General features: G+C 45.0%; 1 long non-coding RNA gene across 1 annotated transcript; it reads left to right on the forward strand.

Moving 5' to 3' along the window:
* Window positions 1-300: 300 nt before the first annotated feature.
* LOC144101543 (uncharacterized) lies at window positions 301-15,343 on the forward strand. The gene is made up of 3 exons (XR_013308011.1): window positions 301-466; window positions 707-1,002; window positions 14,932-15,343. It is a non-coding gene; the product is annotated as an uncharacterized LOC144101543 (long non-coding RNA).
* The last annotated feature ends 3,043 nt before the right edge of the window (window positions 15,344-18,386 follow it).

The following is an 18,386-nucleotide window of genomic DNA, read 5'->3' on the forward strand; positions in this document are numbered from 1 at the left end:
ATCAATAGGTTGTTGTAAAAGAAATTCAGGATGTCCCTGGGCTACCTGCATGCTTTGTTTCTTGAATACACTTCGCCACTTACCTTGTGTTGCATTCAATCCCTTTGGTTTTTTTCTTATACTCGAGATTGGTAGATTATTTACGCCGTTCGACTGTTTTACTTTGCAGCCTACATGAGGCCCTTCCACTTTGGCCCATATATAATCGCACGCGCTTTGACTACCTTGTGGCAAAATGAACGGTGGCGGGAGAGCTCGCACCCATGACTACGAAGAAGTAGCGCGTGCTGAACGCTGGCACGACCAGCTCGCCCTACGTCTTCAGCCTGCTGCGTGCACCTGCGCTTTTGCTGGCTCCGTCGCCACAGAACTACCCTCATCATCCAAACGCAGCATTGCCGTTTGCGCTTCACAGTCTCGCCCTATTCCGCATTGCATACCGTACCCCTGGCTCTTCTTGGACGTGGTGAGCATCATCCTGCTTTCGACTCTTCCTGCGTAGCACCATCGCACCAGCGCTAAGCCTACCGGGGCTGAGAACCGCGAACACGGTGGCCATAGCGTTCGCTGCTCTCCCTAATCGCCTTCCGCCGGGGTTCTCCTCGACCTGCCATCGCCAGCAGCCGTATAAGGCAGGGGCCCACACCGAGCCTGGTTTTTGGTCTTCTGGCAATAACACAGGCCTCATGCTGCGTCCTCTTTGCAGGCCGTGATTGCAAGACATGGTCATGGTGCTTGGGATTCGGATCTTATCCTGCCATCCGCGGCGGGAAGAGGAGTTTCGTCCAGGCGGGCTTGAGCCGCAGGCACCTGACGTGGCTCGGCGTGATCCTGACGGGATAGTTTCGGCAGTCGGCCCTTTCGTGGACCAGCAGCAGCTGCACGGTGTTCTTGCTGCCGCTGTCAGGCGTGGAACGCAACGTCTCGCGCTAAGAGATGACCACATGGTTAACAGCCAAATGGAAGACGAAGGAGGGCGCGGCTTGGGTGGAAGGGACACAGGTAAGCAATCTTTGGGCGCCTGCTCAGAGACAGTCAACATCACCAGAAAGCACTGCTCCAGTGTTTGAAAGAATATTTTTTTGGCACACAAAAGAGACCAAGTGCAGCATTCTTTTACAAATATTCGAATAGTTGAAGATAGTAAGGTGCTGTTATTGAAATATTGAAGGTAATGGTCCATTCTTTCAATGCGTAGTAATATGTTTCTATTGACGTTTTTTCATCGCGAGTAATGCGCAATCGAGACTGCCATAAAAAAAATAATCGGGAACGTTTTTGGCGGTAGCAAAAACAAAGATGGCAAAAAAATGCACGTCTGGCGCTCGGACTTCTGCGGATATTTTGATTATTTCAGTGATATCTTAAAAAATATGAAAACTGTGTTCATAAACTATTTCCCGTAGAAATATGCCTTTGTCCATTATTGCTGGATGTGGATGCGTTATTTTTCCTTTCTGGGATGAGGCGCAACACAGCAGTGCCTTCCGTAATGGAGCGTAAAAGTGTACGGGATTTTAATCCGGAATGCTCGCAAACAATTATTTACGCTCTTAGATAAAAAAAGGTTATCCATTATTATCTATAAATATGCGAAAACGAGGTATGCGATTTTCCATATAAAAAAAAAAACCTGGATGGCATGACCTCTAGCCAATGTTGTATCTTGAGAAAAAAAGTCGCCAATCAAATGAAACGTCACCGCAATGACTGGTTGGGCAAAGGGGAAAAGAAAAATATACATGATTGAGGTTAACTCACGCATCGTAGAGTTTTTCCACCTTAACGGGGCTTTAGAGAAAGCATTAAACCGAGCTGGAGTACCTCTTTCGCCTGAAGACGCGTGCCTGAATATAATCCCGAAGTAGGGAATATAAACTGACATGTTCTAAGCTTATGTTATGAGGTAGAGGGCACATCTATTTTGTGCGCTGGATGAGGACCATGAATATGACAATCATCTTAGATACAATTGGGAGCCGTATTTTAGGTTTTAATTTTTACATTTATTCAATAAATCTTTTAGCGAATATTATTTCTCTTAAAAGAAATACCAGATTAATTTTTGGTTACATAGGGCACCCCTGCGCGCTCAAAAGGGACGCATAGCCTTCCTTGCCTTGTTTTTAAGGAAGGGGATTCTATGTACAAGTCATTAATACAAAAACTGTCGTACTGGAGTAGAGTTGGTAGTATGAAATACAATATTCGTATAAAAAAAGTGACAGCATAAAAGGTAGGGGGCCGGGAAGTATGACAAAAACTTAAAAAGAAGTTAATTCCTAAAATCGGTGTTGCTCAAAAACAGAAACGAGCAAAAAAGCAAAAGTTGAGCAGCGCAAAAAGAGACATGCCTGGCTTTGCCATGTGGAGCCACTCTACTGGCTTTCATGTCAATATAGCTTTTCCAAATTTTTATAAATGCAATTGCATTTGCTGGTTTCCCAGGCAATTTATTCATCGTAATACTATCTCCTTCAAGGTTTACGTAGCTGACGATCACTTAGAAACTACAAAGTTTGCAGATAACCAAGTGGTTGTCTTCAGCGACAAACTAGTGCGAAATTATGATTTGGTTCCAGAGCATTTCAAGTTTTTAATCGACAACGGCTAATCATGTCCTAGTGACTGTGCTTTTCGTTGCTGAACTTCCATCATTCTGGAGGCGATTTACGATGCTGCCTGGTTTCATGAGGTCCTCTGACGCTTTCGCGGCAACACGTATGCGATTCCGTATAACAGCTTGCTTGGTCTTGTCTCATCGCTTACTGCAAGTCCTCTTCTTTAGCACCTGATGCACCGCAGGTCGGGGAAGCATTATATTTACCTTCAAAGTTAATGGGCTGCACATAAATGAACTGTCGAAAACGCTACAGAGGATTTGATAAAATTTTTGAACGTAAATAAAAACAGTGATAGCATGACGTAATTTAAACTGATTAGGCAGCCTCGCATATATCCCATGGTGGGGTGTCAAGCAGATGGACAAATATCGAATGCCCTGACTACAAATCATTTATTGGGCTGGCTACTTGTGCCCTCTAGCGAAAATAAATTCAGCTCTGGGAGGCATTAAGAACGGGCGGTGGGCAGTCGGCGTTTGTGTGTCTATTTCGTCCCCGTTTTTTTTCGTGCTGCTACGATTATTTCAAGATGAATCTATACCAACTAGCCCAACTTCAGTTCTTTTGCATTGTATACTGGATGCTTCAAAGTGTTACGCAGCTGATGGGTGAAACCACCGACATATTGTTCCCCGCTCTATGGCTCAACCTCGAGTATTTATTTTAACTTTGCTAAGCATAAATCATATTCCTTTCAGCAAGTTCTATTTATTCTGGAAACAGACCACCTGCGGGGTCATTTTCTAGCCATAGCTACATTACGGTAACATTTCGAGCCTTCAGCGTGCCAGCGCCGTGGCGGTGGCGGCGCTAAAGCCCCACAATGAAGCAAAATTAAAGCAAAGCTTTGAACTTTCCGTCTAAACTCCTCTCCTTGCTCCGCCGGATAATCGAGCCTCCCATTGGCCGAGGTGCCCTTGTGATGTGTTAGCGTGCGCTTTCTTGCTCCACAGCACAACCGTCGCCATTGTCACGGGAGGAATTGTGCTTCGTTTTCTTTCTGTGCAACGTTTTTTGTGGGAAGTGTTTTTCCATCTTTAACTGCGTCTACGCGTTGCGGCGACGTCGAGATTCTTTTGCGCGTATGCATGCAAGAACCGAAGAAAAAGCAATGCTCTCGCCCCAAGGGTTTGACTTCGTAAGATCGGCCAGGAACGCATTGACAATGTGCTGGATCCAGGACCTTGTGGGGTGAGTGGCCGTTCTTCAGTCGTCAGTCGCTTTTTTTTTCGGTGATTTGGTGTGAAGCGCGAGCGACTGCAGTCTCTCTTCGCAGTAAATGCTGTTTGGCATTGTTGTAGATGGACTTGCTCGCTCGCAGGCTACGAAGGTTGTGCTTCTTGCTGTCTTATGCCCACCGTGCCAGCTATGCTAGATTCTGCAGGTGCAGCCTTGATGATGTGCGTATATCGTGGCGTGTCGACGTGGTTGCAGCCAGACTCGTTCGGAGGCTGGACTCGATAGTTACGCTTCATATTTTTGTAGCCACCATGTTTACGTCGCTCGCGTTGGAGGTCTAGCTTCCATTGCTGCAGGGATTTTTCTCGCAGTTAGACTCCTTCGCTTACGAGCCACAAACCAAAGAGGCGCTTGTCACTGTTTGATACCCGCTGAATATGATGCTCGCAATAGAGCTCTAGCTTTGACGTTACCCGCATTGCTTGCCGTGCTTGTGTCGTTACAGATGGACTCCTTCGCTTAGGAGTTCAATAGTGAAAGGGCGGTTCTCGCTGTTTGAGCTCATGCTGTTCATGCTGCTCGCGGTGCAGGTCGATCTTTCATGTTGGGCGCATCACTGGACGTATTTGTTTTGTTGCAGTTGGACTCCGTCGCTCATGAACTCGGCGCCAAAGGGGTGGTTATCGCGGTTGAAGCCTCCGCTGTTCATGCTGCTCGTGATTCAGGTCTAGCTTTCATGTTGCACGCATTGCTCAGCGTATTTGTCAGGCTGGGTTCATACAAAAACCTTCGTTGCTGTGCACAGTAACAGAACTTACGCTTGAACACTCGATATCCGCGAGGATCACAACTGAGAATGCAAACGAGGACCACCGTTAAACATAGTTGTAGACATTTCCGATTCAAGGCCGTCGTCACTGCCGAGAATTTGCGCAAAAGTCACGCTGCGAGGAACTTTGTAACGGGGATAGATGTTGTCAAATGAATCACCAACGCAGGTGTGCGCTCACTGATCCTGACGATTTCCAACGTCCCTGTTTGGCAACGGGCTTTTGTGGGGCCTGCTACTGTGCTAACACTTGTACATGTTTTTCATGTTATCAAAGATCGCGCTGTCTACATATTTTTCGTGCTTTGTATTGTTCCTCGTAAGTTTGTGTGATAAAAATCTTACTTTATTCGTCTTAGGATCACTTCACCGAAGACCAGTTTGAGAGCCATGTCTTTCGGAATTACAGTATAAAGAAATTAAGGCCGGATGCAGAACGCAAGCCTTTATGAGCATCGAATGTGGCCCACTCCGAGGAATGGGAATGCCCGGAACCTAACACCATACGACGTACTACTTTGTAATCACGTGATTGCTTGTTACCATAACAAACCTTGCAAAAACATATTTCTCGTAACTGTCCGAAAGGATAGTTGCTTAAAGCTGGTGAGGTTATAAAGGTTTGGTTTCGAGGCATTGACAATGTTTCAGCGGAAATACGGGAGACTTACCCCACTTTATTTTCTCCCATTTTCTTCTTGTTTTTTCAATTTTCACTTCAAGCAACTTCCAAAACGAACCAACGTGTTTGCTTTAGGGAAAGCTGAGTAAATTCGAGTTTTGATTTCACAGCATTTTAGTTGTTTTTCTTTTGCACGCTACTTCAACCGAAAGCGATTTATTAACTGCGGCAGTCCAGGCTACAGCGCGTAAGGCATAGAGGTTACAAGAGGGAAGGCAATGTTCTCTTACAAGCCATTATTGGATATGCTGACCGAAGATGATAATCACGTAAACAAGCAGCATTCGAATGATTCTTGCGGTGCTGTAGCAGTTCATGATACAGCGTTTAAATGTCTTTTTTGGTTGCTGTTAATCAACCCAAACTATTAACCCTATATAAAAGCTCTGATCCCTACTGTGTTACTGTGCGCAACTATAGGGCATCGTATTCGCCTATTTACAAACAAACATTACGTGGCTACCGTCAGACGGATATATTTAACGGTAGCCTGCGAGGTGTCCGAGGTATATTAAATCTAAAATATTCTCCAAGCTTTCCTGCACTGAAACAATTAAAATTGAGACGGGTAATCATCTACACACTGAAAAGCGCAGCCCGTTGCACCAGCGAACACGCCTTTGAGAGAATATGCTATAGGAGCATTAAACCACCGTCGATTCAAATAAAACCTAGGCCGCAAATCTAGTCGCATGTCGGTCAAATTCCTCTTTCTTAATGAGACTGGTCAAAACACGCCGGTTGAAAAGCACTACAGCGAGACATTCACTATAGTGCCGCGAGCTCACTCGCTCACTCCGCTTCCACCGTGAGCACCGCGATCAAAGCGATCGCAGTAAGAAATTTCAGATAAAGCAGTGCAACGTGGGTAGGGGCAGTTATTTTGGTAAGGTATTGTTGTATCTCCCATGCCATGCGGCCAAGTCAGGGGAAGAAAATGTAACCAAAATTCGTTTCTGCGCGAGGTCCACTACGCGCCAAAGCGCGAGCGTTGGGAGCACCAACGCGCTGAGTATATTCGCTATAGTGCCGCGAACTCGCTCGCGCACGCCACTTACAACGTATGGTCGACAATGAAAGCAATCGCAGGACAAAAAGCTTCGATAAAGCAACGCAGCGTTGGTCACGGCAGTTATTTCAGTAATAGATTTTTAGATCTTCTTTGTCATCATGTCATTTCGACCGAAGCCAAGGCAAAAAACGCTACACAAAATTTATTCGGGCGCGCAGTCTGCTGCGCGCCAAAAGGCGACGTTGGGAGCGTCTGCTAGTATCCCCCTGCTTAGGTTCCGCCATCGTCGGCGCCCGGAAGGAGCCGAGAGAAGGAGCTCCGGCCTATGAAGAGTAGGGAGCAAACGTAGTTACTTTTTGTCTAGTGAGGGGCTTTAGGCGGCGCAGCCAGGGCATAGCGGCGCCGCATCCACCACGTGGTCACGTGGTTCGGGGGAGCAGCCGGCGGCGCGGCGCCGTGGCTGGTCACGTGGTTCGTCTCGTTGTTGGTCAACGCCTACGACTTTCAGGCGCTGACCGGAGCCTGGAGCAGAGAACCCGCGCTCGAACTACACCTGGTCGCGATCAGCACGGCAGCAAGGTTTCAAACAGGACTGGCCTATCAGCAGGAAACACAGACGTGCCAGCTGCCTCCAGCTGAATGATAACTCGGACAAGCGTCTTGAGAGCGAGCTGCTGCTGCTGCTGCCTAGTTCCTTGTGAGTGTGGGATCCGAAAAAAAATTGGTGGTGGTTTAGCTCTGGTTAAACCCAGATTGACGCGATAGCTACAGCTGGCCGAGTGGAACTTGCTTAGCTGAATTGCAAAGTCAGTCTTTCGGCGCTCCGTTTGGCTGGGCGTTCCTTCATCTTCGTCCCACTTCACATGGTCCATGTGCACAGCAGTTGCAGCTTTGTTTTACCGGCGCGCCGCGCCGCCGGCAGCAGCAGCTGCTCCACACCACGTGGCCAACCAACATGCCTGGTCACGTGACCAACAACCTGCCGAACCACGTGACCACCCACAGCGCCGCGCCGCCGGCAGCTGCTCCGCACCACGTGACCAACCATGTGACCACGTGGCGGTGGCGGTGCCGCCACACTGAAGCCTCGATAGGTACTGTAATGCAGTTATCGCTATAAAAAGTGCTGATATTGTTCGCGGTCCTTTAATCGTTCCGCCCTACCCTCTTACACCGGATGCTAGTTTCAGGTTTGCGTTGCATCTCTGACAGCACTAAACAGAGCGCCTGCTGTTGTCTAGAAAGCCTAAAAGCAGCGGATCTCATTTCGAAACCAGTGCCACAGCACACCGCGAGTTGTGGCTGCAGTCGCAACTTTCAGGGTTTAAATCATGGAATGAGTTGCCAATCAGCGTCTGAGTCGTACAATGCACCACCTTTCACTAATATGCGTACCACGGGCAGAGTCGATTGGAAGCGGATTTTCAGCACAAGCTCTGCGATGCGTTTTGCCACCGTTACCGCCGCTGCTATGGTCGGAGAGGAAACGTATGAAAAGCAGTAAGGCGTGCATCCTCTCGGTGACCAACGCATTGGCCACAGCCGTTACTTCTTAAGACTGAACGCATAGGGTGTTAACTGTTAGTGCGCAGCAAATGGTCCTGTTGGGTGCAGCCATTAGTTCGCCGACAGCAAAGTACGGATGCAACTGTCCTCCTGAAGAGAGCAATGGCCAAAATGAATATCATGATAGGTTATTGCTTCAAAGAGTAGAGCGGTGCCTATTGTGTTGCCATAAACCATTTCCTCCGAATCTGTAATTAAAATTTTCTATAAAGGTCTAGTCTGCTTTTTTTCCATAGAATTAATCTAGTTTTTGCCCTGTGCGTCTTTACCTGTCATTTATACCGCTATGTCTCCGACTGGTGTTCTACATGCGTACTGGTTCGCTAACTAGTCCTTTTCCGCAACTCTGATTCCTTAACCCAAACCAGGAGATAGTTTTATACCGCCGACCTGCGTATCTTATAGCCATGTACTGTAAGCATCTGATCTGTGGGATCTTTAAATATCCTAAAAACTGCCTCAGTAGCGTTAAAAATGAAGCATAAAACTTCTCCAGAAGTATTAACCATAGTCTGTAGGCTTTTCTCTTTATTAGCTAGCAGTAACAATACCGTCCGCAGACATAACACTCGGGAGCCTCTGCTCTGCGACAGTTCCGCCTAATTTGTGCGAGAGCTTATAGTCAAAATAATTTTTGTAACCATCTCTAATTATTTATCACACAAATCATGAACAACAGCTGTGGATATTTCCAGCCCAGCCTTAGTCCTCTGTGTACCTCGACTGTTGTCGCACTTCTTAGTCCTCTGTGTACCTCGACTGTTGTCGCACTTCTGTCATTTCTTCTGCTTTGTCGCTAGCTGCCGGGCTTAAACTATTTAACGTGGCAGCGTGAAGGGTCTTGAGCTGCATTAAAGCTGGCATTGTTTGCCGTGGCGAAAACTTCCGATGGAAACAAAGAATTAATAAAATACACGAACAAACGAAAGCATATTCGAATTGACGCGAAATTTCTTAGAGAAGTTTCTTTAACCAAAGGAAAGTAATTGGGCTGAAAAGAAAAAAAAAACGGGGTTAGCTTGAGTTTTGGTGGGAATCGAAGCCAAGGCTTTCGGACTGCGACATGCGTGCGGGCTACCTATAGGATACGAAGGCTCATTGGCGCAAGCTGAATAAACGCGGAGCTAGTGAGGGCGTTGTGGACTTTAACTTGGTGAACTGTCTTAGAGGCATGTACTAATGCGTACGTGAGTGGTTATGAGTATGCTAATTGTGATATAAGCATTTATGTGAGTGTTGAGTAGGCGGTGCAAACAGGACCCGATAAGCTATCGCGTTCTACCCTTAAAGGCGAGTCTTAAGGATCCCCTAATATGGCTTTTTCAGGGCGGGAAACAAGCCTCTGCATTTTGTCTTGAGGAAAATAACCTGCATAGTCTGCATTTTATAAATCTAACATTGCTAGGCCTGCCCTACACTCTTCTACAATTCGTGGTGATATGAGGCCAATACAAACAATCTTAAAGAATGAAAACACGTCTTTTGAGCGGTGGTAGAGACTGTTTACCAGCAATTACCTGGATAACTGACTGGAACTCATTCCACAGGTGCGTACGAAAGCTAACGAGAGTGGATCCGTGGAATATGGACACAACCCATAATCTCAAGAAACTCAAGAAAGTCTTTTATTTACAAAGTTTTCCGTCCTCCTCCTTAAATAATTTTCAGCCACGCTTCCTTTCTGCTTAGACGAAGTTCATTAATTAGCTTGATTAGAATTTGTGTATCCGTACGGTGGTGCATTTAGGAATATTGCCCTCCGCGGTTTTTTCAGTTTCGATTGCTCAGTTTTAAAACTCCTTTCCGTCACGCTGTTCTGTGCTCAGGGAGATTAACCATCCTCGCTCCTAAATCATTTAAATGTAACTTCAGTAAATATTTCACGGCCGAAAACATGCCAGAATTTTTTAAGACGGATAGAGGTCCACTTCAACTGGTGAACCGGAAAAAAAAATCTGTAAATACAACAATGCTTACATTCGATCGAGTGTCGTAGCCCATCTACACGCCGTCTGGCGGAAATACTGCCGGCCCTGGCGGGCCTAAATGTCTGTGTGGCGCGCAGCCATGCGAGCCTATACGACATGCTGTGTAGACTCAGGAGCAAGAACGTGCCTTCCTGAGAGTTCAGAGAGACGTCTTCTATTGATTCAGTCTTTCTACAAATGAAATAATCTACAACCGATACGAGAAATTGTACTTTTTCTGTAGAGTAAAGTAGGAATGAGAGGCGAACATGCATATGCCGTACTTCGCCGCGAGAAGCTCTTTCCAACGGGTGCATGAATGTATACTTTGGTACAACCTTTACCCAGAAATATGAATGACACCCCTTGTAAACAGAAGCCAACTGCAAAAAGGCAAACCATTTGCTTTGCTCAGATGTGATATTCGCGTTTGATTCCGGCCAGACAGTACATTTCCTTCGCTGCTCTTTCTTTGTTTGGTGTATACAAAGACAAGTGCAAGGAAACATGGAACACAATATTGACTGTGTATATATACAAAATCTTTCATCACACTTAAATACACATTAGAAAAAACTAGCACGTAAGGAAGCACAGAATGAAACGACTTACCTTAAAGAATCATATACCACTCCTGGTATGTTGTATGAAGCTTTAACTGGGCCACCGCCACAAGTGATGATGTAGCGCCGAGTACGCGGCCTACATCATCGTCACAGCTGCCGAAGCTACATAACCCGCCACCGCCTGCCGGAGGCCCTCACTTGGCATTGGCGAGGACAAAGAAGCACACCGACTGAATATACCGCTTGCATTTTGCAGGTTAGTGTAACGACTTTATTTCTAAACCTTATTGCCCTTCTGGTCGTCGTCATTGCCAAGTTGATAGCAGCTGTGTGTGTCGCTGTGCGTGCGTGCATCAGGGGGTGTGTGTGTATCCTTATCTGCTGTAGCGAGCCTAGTCCCGATGGCAAAGGAACTAGCCAAGATAAAAGAAGAGCTAAAGCTAGAGTTCGCTCAGTTAAAGGAAAACTTTCAGCAGGAAATTAAAACTGCACGTTTGTCGCTCGAAAGGGACGTACGAACTGATATCCGAGAGCTTCGAAATGAGCAAAGAAGTTTGACCGACAGCCTTGATTTTGCGCATGCTGAAATCGAGACGCTAAAACAACAACTTGCAAAAGAAGTGGAAAAAAATGCGAATCTGAGCACTGAAAAAGCCACTTCTGAGGCAAGATGTGCGGTTCTAGAGAAAAGAAATGAGGAACTTGAAAAACGTGTAGTGTTACTGGAACAGTACTCACGGAGCACGAACCTAGAAATTCAAGGAGTAGTACAGCAAGCAGACGAAAGCATACCATCAATCCTTTCCAAGATTGGAGATGCTATCAGTGAAACCATCTCTGAGAATGATATCGAAAGATGTCACCGCGTCCCCGCTCGTGACAACCACAAAAGAGGGAATATAATCATTCAATTTAAGTCTCGTGCTAAGCGCGACATTGCACTCGCAAAAGCCAAAAAGACTAACCTAACGAACAAAGACCTTGGATTTGATGGCTCTGAAACTGTGTATATTAATGAGCACCTCTGCCCTACCATGAAGAAGCTCCTTAGCTTGGCAAAAAAACAGAAAAAGGAACACGATTGGAAATTTGTGTGGGTTCATGATGGAAAAGTATTTGCGCGGAAACATGAAACATCAAAAGTTCTTCGTGTCCAATGTGAAAACGACATTCAAAAGATTCAGTAGAACGGAAAGTACAGCCTGCCTATACTACTTCATCGTTCGAAATGGCTTCACAGCCTGCTGAGGTTGGCGATCTTATCAAAACTAGAAATATAAAGGGTATCAAGTGTTTTCACTTGAATATAAGATCAAGCCGCAAGAATGAAGATGTCCTGACTACATTTCTTGCTCAGTTTAAGTTTACTTTCGATGTTATTATGCTAACAGAGACGTGGTCTACTGCAGACTGTGATGCCATATCAGACAACAATTATCAGACATTTGCCTTGAACCGCTCCAAATCACGGGGTGGAGGAGTACAACTGAACATAAAAAAATACATTCAGTGTGACCTACTTAAGCAGTTCACAGTAATTAATGACTGCATTGAATGTTTAGCTGTAGTTAATGAGCCATATATTTTTGCTGTAGCGTACAGGCCGCCACATGGGTGTGTGGGGGGTTTTATAGATCACCTTGAAGCCTTGTTCGAATTCACTAATAAAAATAACTACACATTAATTCTAGGGGGAGATTTCAACATAGACTTACTCAACTCGTCTACCTCGGAACACTTATTCCAAATAGCACTCGCCTCTCATGGCTTCAGTAACATGATTCACATGCCCACAAGGATAACAATCAACTCAAGCACACTAATAGATTTATTTATCACAAATTTACCTGAAGATGAAGTATTAGGAGGAGCACTTTCGTGCAATATCAGTGATCACTTGCCGATATTCTTGCTTAGCACAACGTCCCCTAAACGTACCCATACCATAACTTTTCCGGTTAGAAAAATTCAAAACATTAATGAAGTAACCATCAAGGCTTTCCGTTTTAAATTGACTCAAGCAAACTGGAATGCTAAAAAAACAAAAGCCGTCATTTTTTCGCCCAGGCAGTTTCAGATACCGCACACTTTTGATATTACATTAGGATCAGAGGCAATACAAGTCGTAGACACAATTAAAACATTAGGAGTATATCTGCACAAAAACATGTCATGGGACAACCATGTCAATTATATTTTAACAAAGATGTCTAAATCAGTTGGAACTTTGGCAAAATTTCACTCGTTCTTACCGCAAGCCGTGAAACTACACATATACAATGCATTATTATGTTCTCATATAAACTATTGCTTTCTTGTATGGGGTACAACAACCTCAACTAATCTAAATCGCATACATGTACTGCAGAAAAAGTCCGTTCGTCATATTGTAGGGGCCGATCCACAAGCACATACAGAAGAATATTTTACTCAGCTTAAGATAACAAGTGTGCATTGCTTATACTCGCTGATATTGGTAAAAAAATACAAACAACAACTCCGAAATAACCAGCTAGAATTCAATGCAATAGCACAAATAAGCAAGTCAACAAGTTGCCGTGACTTGCGATTTTCACAGCCTTGGGAAATTCCTTTTTCCCGGACAAAGCTAGGACAACAAATATTGCGCCACTCACTTCCAACTAAACACACTTCACTACAATCAAATTGACATCAACCGCACTAACATTTCCAAGGTAAAGGCTTTTCTCACGAACAATACTGCCCACTTTTAACTGATGTCATCATTCTCATTGCCTTATTGTATTAGGCTTCTGCTGCGGTGCAATAAATACTTTCATCGTTATTTTATTTCCTAACTTGCTTTGTACATATTCTATCTACAATTGTATAATTTCACTGTGTGAATTGTCTTGTCGAGCTTGTTCTGTGTAATTAATACTTCTTTTGCCTTGTTCCCCCATATTATTTTTATATGTACTTATTTCTATGAACCCTGCACTTAGAATTGCATATTGGCATTGTGTAAATTATTTTGTAAGATTTTCTGTGCATAACTAACATTTTTTTTTGTTCTATTCTGCAATCTGTAAATGTATCTGTTGTTTTACTAAAATTTTGTCCTCACCAAATGCCATGTAAAGGGGGCTCGAACGTAGTCAAGTGGACTTGATTCACTTTTTGTTCGAGCCCCCTCCGTTGTTTCGAACGGAAATAAACTCAATTCAATTCAATTCAATTTATGAAGCATGCAAGATGTTCGTGTAGATCACTCGCACGTTATCGCACGTAATACTATTTTCGCGAAAAATATTGCTGATTTAATGCCATGCATCCGTGGCAGGCCATTTGTGAGCTTTTGCGTACAAAACATGAATCACGACTGGCCTCAGATATCTACTGTAGAATGCAGACCATTTTGTGACACCTGGGAGGACTTGCAAGATGTTTACTAAGTACTGCTATGTAGCCAGAATTTGAAAACGTCACAGCGAGTTCTAAGGAGAATAAATAGATGCATTCCATGGGCTGTCTGGATTGGAAGGAAATAATGTAAATTGGAGGAGAAATATGTTATGATCCTGTGCGGTGCAGCAAACGTAGCGACTGGCAATATCAGGGTCTCGCCAAAAGAGCCGAAGCGCTGAAAAGCTTACACGTATGCCCTATTTTTAATATGCTAGGCTAAAGTTGAGTCTGGAAGTGAGGACGACGCCACTTGCTTTTTGCTACGTTACCCGCAAGGCAGGGCAGAAAATCGGACACGTTGATGTTAACCCTGGGCAGCATTGGATCTTAGAGTATCACTATGGCTGCTAAAGTTCGGAGTGCAAAATGTGCTCTTGAAAATACTTCCTCAATTTCATCAAATATCTTGCAGAAAACAATAAATTGCAACACGAACTGTGCCGACGCAAGGATTCTTGACCACTCAGTTAAAAGCAGGCAGGTTTGATCTGTGAACTTTTGTGACACCTTTTATTATGGCTTTCATTAGCCTCCGCAGATTAAGAAAACTATACATAATATTAACGTTCTGAAATTACAGGGATCTTTTAAGTTTACATAATTTCTTTACATTTAAGCCGCGGTATAGCATATCAAATGTGGTAGCAACCGCAATGTGATCTTTACTGTCTTGTGATACACCGTTCGTCGAGATACTCGCAAAGTCATTGTATTTATTTGTTGAGTTCCTTTTGCACGTTAATTCTCCTCTTTATTTTTCGCCTCTGCATTCTGTGCTCGTAACGACCACCGCGCAAAAAAGTGTGATTCTCCACTGAAATTTTTCGGCTGCTAGTACACATTTTTCGTCCCTTTTCTTTGCTACTCTAATAATATAAGGACTCAGGTGTTGCTTGCCACTTTTAAATAGATAGTAAAGAGAAATGGACAAAAATAAAAGAATCCTGTCTGAATTGCCACTAATAATGCTACAGAAGTCCTCTGAAAACGTAAACGACTTCGTAAAAGTGGTTTTCTGCTTGGTACCCCAACACTAACGCTTTCTAAACGGCACTGTTGCCTTCTCATTTTTCCTAGCTATCTCGGCCATGGAAACATGCTGTTCTCGGGCGGATCTGCTAATGGGAAGGATGCCATCAACAAACCTGGCGGCACTCCGTACGTGCTTGGGCGCCGGGAGAGGCTGCTGAGAGGACCCCGCGTGGTTTTAGCCGTGGACAGCGTGTTGAGCATGCTGCTGGGGGCTGGGTTAAGGACAAGGAGCTGCACTTCCTGGGGTGCTCATTACTGCTTGGCAGTGAGGTGGGGCACCTGACAGGGGCGTGTGAAACGACAGCTGCGTCTAAATACCATCCTTGGCTGCTGCTGGAGCTGGGCACGGCAAGGAACCAGACTGGCATTTTATCCTGTATTAGGATTTTTATTGATTTCGTTATCATCAACATATATAAGACATTGAGTAAAGACAAAATAAAATTCTAAATTATTAAGCGACCATGATGCGAATGGCCTCTTTGATAGTAGAAAAACTGGCGGTGATTTAGCTGTGGTTAAACCTGGAGAGGTACCCGATTGCTACAGCTGGCCGAATGAAATTCGCTCAGTTGAATTCGCTGGGCGTTCCTTCTTCATCTTCATCCCACTTGACACGGAGCATGCGCACAGCTGTGCCGCCGACAGCAGCAGATACTCTGCGCCACGTTGCTGGCCACTTGACCAACCAGGTGACGAACCACGTGATCAGCCATGGCGCCGTTCCGCAGGCAGCTGCTTCGCACCACGGAACCAACCAAGTGAGAGCGCGGCGGCGCAACCACGGGGTGGCAGTGTAGCTACAGGGTGGCGGTGCAGCCACAGGTCGGCGGCGCCGCTGCGCTGAAGGCTCGAAGTGCTACCGTAGCGTAGATATCGCTACAAAAGTGATTCGTGAAGCTGGTTTCACTCGATGCCTGTTCTGAGAATACTGGGCAGTAATTTAAAGTTGCGGTCATTTAAACGCGTAACAGTGCATCTCAGGATAAAGACTATTGATGGAGAACAGCAATACGTGTTTTTTTACGGCACATTAAAGATCGTGCCAGTCTGTCCTGATTTCCCACTGCCCCCCTTACCATACAAACAGGCCAACAAGCAGAAAATAAAACTTCATATTAAAACTCTAGTGCGGAAACAACTCCTCCGTTTAATGTTATGTTTTACGTTGCACACGAATATTGAAAGCAGCCTCGGAAATTAAAATGAATGTGACCCTATTCTGAAGGTCGGTAATGATGCCTGCGGCAGGGGTTGTGAACCGGAGTGCTTGTTCTGTGTTGGAACAGAATTGACCGAGATAATGTTCGTAGGCACCAAATGTTTCAGTGTTGTTACATTTTGAAGTTTTTACTTCATTCAAGTGTGTGGTGTGAACTGAAATCAATTAACATGTGTACAAGCCTTCGCTGGTTGAATTATGGTTTTATCAGTGCTTTTATTACTGCACGAGCTTTGCGAATACATGAAGGCATTGAAAAGAGTGTAACTCCGTAATGCCAATGAGACTGTCACCCTCAACCTGTGTATGTATTGAGGTGCACAGCAAGAATTGGTGTAAATGGGATAGGGCTTCCTCCTTTATATAAGCTTGCTGTAGATCACAGAGGTTTGAGGAATATTAATAGTTGATACAAAATCATTACACGATGCAGATTGCTCTAGCTGAGCAAATATCTTCTAGTTAATCATTCTTGTTTTGGGCAAGATCAAGTTCAATGGTTCGTAGATGTCTTAAGTGCAAGCCAAAATTTTAGAGGGCAAATGAAACGCAAGGAAAAAAGAGCTTCAAACAAGTAACTCTAAAATTTAGGCTACCAAGAATAAGCCATAGAAGAATGCTGAAATTGACAATGGCAGTAAATGCAGTGGTTAAGAATGATGCGTGTGGCATCGTTAAGGTTATTGTCAAACCTGAAAATGTGCCTTCCCTCGAAGCTCGGGCCGAGCAAATTTTGAATACATGAGGCCAAAATACATGCTCTTTCAAGACATTTGCAAGCAAAGCATTCTCTGCAGCGCCCGCAACTCGTCAAAAGCGCCAAAAGTTGTCGGCACACAGTGGTGTGGGTAACAGTGTTTTCGAAAAAGAACAGATATGAATATTAATTACGGTGAGCTACAGGTCTCTCAATAATTAAGGAGCCTAACAAAAATAGGCACTAAACTACTAAACATTCGTTAACGTGCCTGCTACTTAGCATGCCATTGCTGTATTGTGATTTACTACAATAATGAAAATGCTATTGTCCAAAAAAGCGCTCTTAAAACTCAAAAATCTTATTTTCCAAAATTCTGTGAATTCTTAGGTAAAGCACCCTGCATAGCTATACTGCTAGGTGGGCCATTTTTCCCTAAGGCAATTTTAGCAAACTTTTCGCTGAAGCGGGCAGCCTAGCAAAGTCACAAGCATTCCTCAGAGCCGGCGACTTCAATGCGAAGGACCCTACCTGGGGCTACCAGAAAGACGAGAAAAAGGAGCAAGTGATATGCGTTGCAGCAGAAAATACAAACTGCACCCTGATAACGGACGAGACTCAGCCAACGCGACTAGGCAACAGCGTTGGCCCCGACAACTGTCGAGGCTTAACCTTTGTTAGGGGAGCGCGGCAGGCCGAGTGGGAGAACCTGCTGGAAAACCTGGGAAGCGACTACTACGTGCTAAAAGTAACGCTGGAGGCACAAAACATAAAAAAGAAGATAGGAACAGACCACATCTCTGACTGGGACACCTTCCGAAGCAATAGCAGACAACTACAGGGAGAAATTACCTCAATAGAGGAGTGGAGCACGCAACTCAGACATACAGGAGCAAAATACGCAGGGAATTGACAGAACAGTAGCTAACCGGAAGTGGACCCACGGCTACTCAAGCTATGGGAGGCAAGACGCGCACTCACGAAAAGGTGGACGCGGCAGAAACTAAACAGGAAGCTGCAAAAGAAGATCGCGGAGATTACACAAAAAGCGGAGGAGTACGCGACACAGCTGGCCAGGCAAGGGCGGGAGCAATTCAGCAGCTCGCGGAACGGCACGCTCAGCACTGCCAAAACATGGCGCATACTCAAGGCCCTCATGGACCCAACCAAGACAAAAGCAGAAAGCGGCAAAGCCGTACAAAGATTAATTCACCAATTCGATGGAACGGACGAAGAGATCCTCGCGGCGGTCAAAAAGAAGTGCTACGGCACTGAGAAGCCACAGGGATATAAAGAGGAGCGCGTATCGTACGAAAGTGTATCGTACGAATCTGCGCCGGCGTGTTCTGCCGCTATATTTTTGACCACATAACTCTGTCTTGGCGCTTTCCCTTTCGAGCCCGTTTTGCCATGAAGCAGGGTCAATATACGGTTTTTGCCTGTTCTGGTGCTTCTTCTTGGCTATGCGGAGAAATGTGCTGGAGGTGTCGTTGCAATATCTGGGTCTAGGTTTGAGCAGCCCTAAAGCCACATGACTGCGCCGGCGTTCAAAATTTTTATCGGAATCACACAGACTGCCAT

Source organism: Amblyomma americanum, chromosome 1 (genome assembly GCF_052857255.1).
Source record: "Amblyomma americanum isolate KBUSLIRL-KWMA chromosome 1, ASM5285725v1, whole genome shotgun sequence".
Taxonomy (NCBI): Eukaryota; Metazoa; Arthropoda; class Arachnida; order Ixodida; family Ixodidae; genus Amblyomma; species Amblyomma americanum.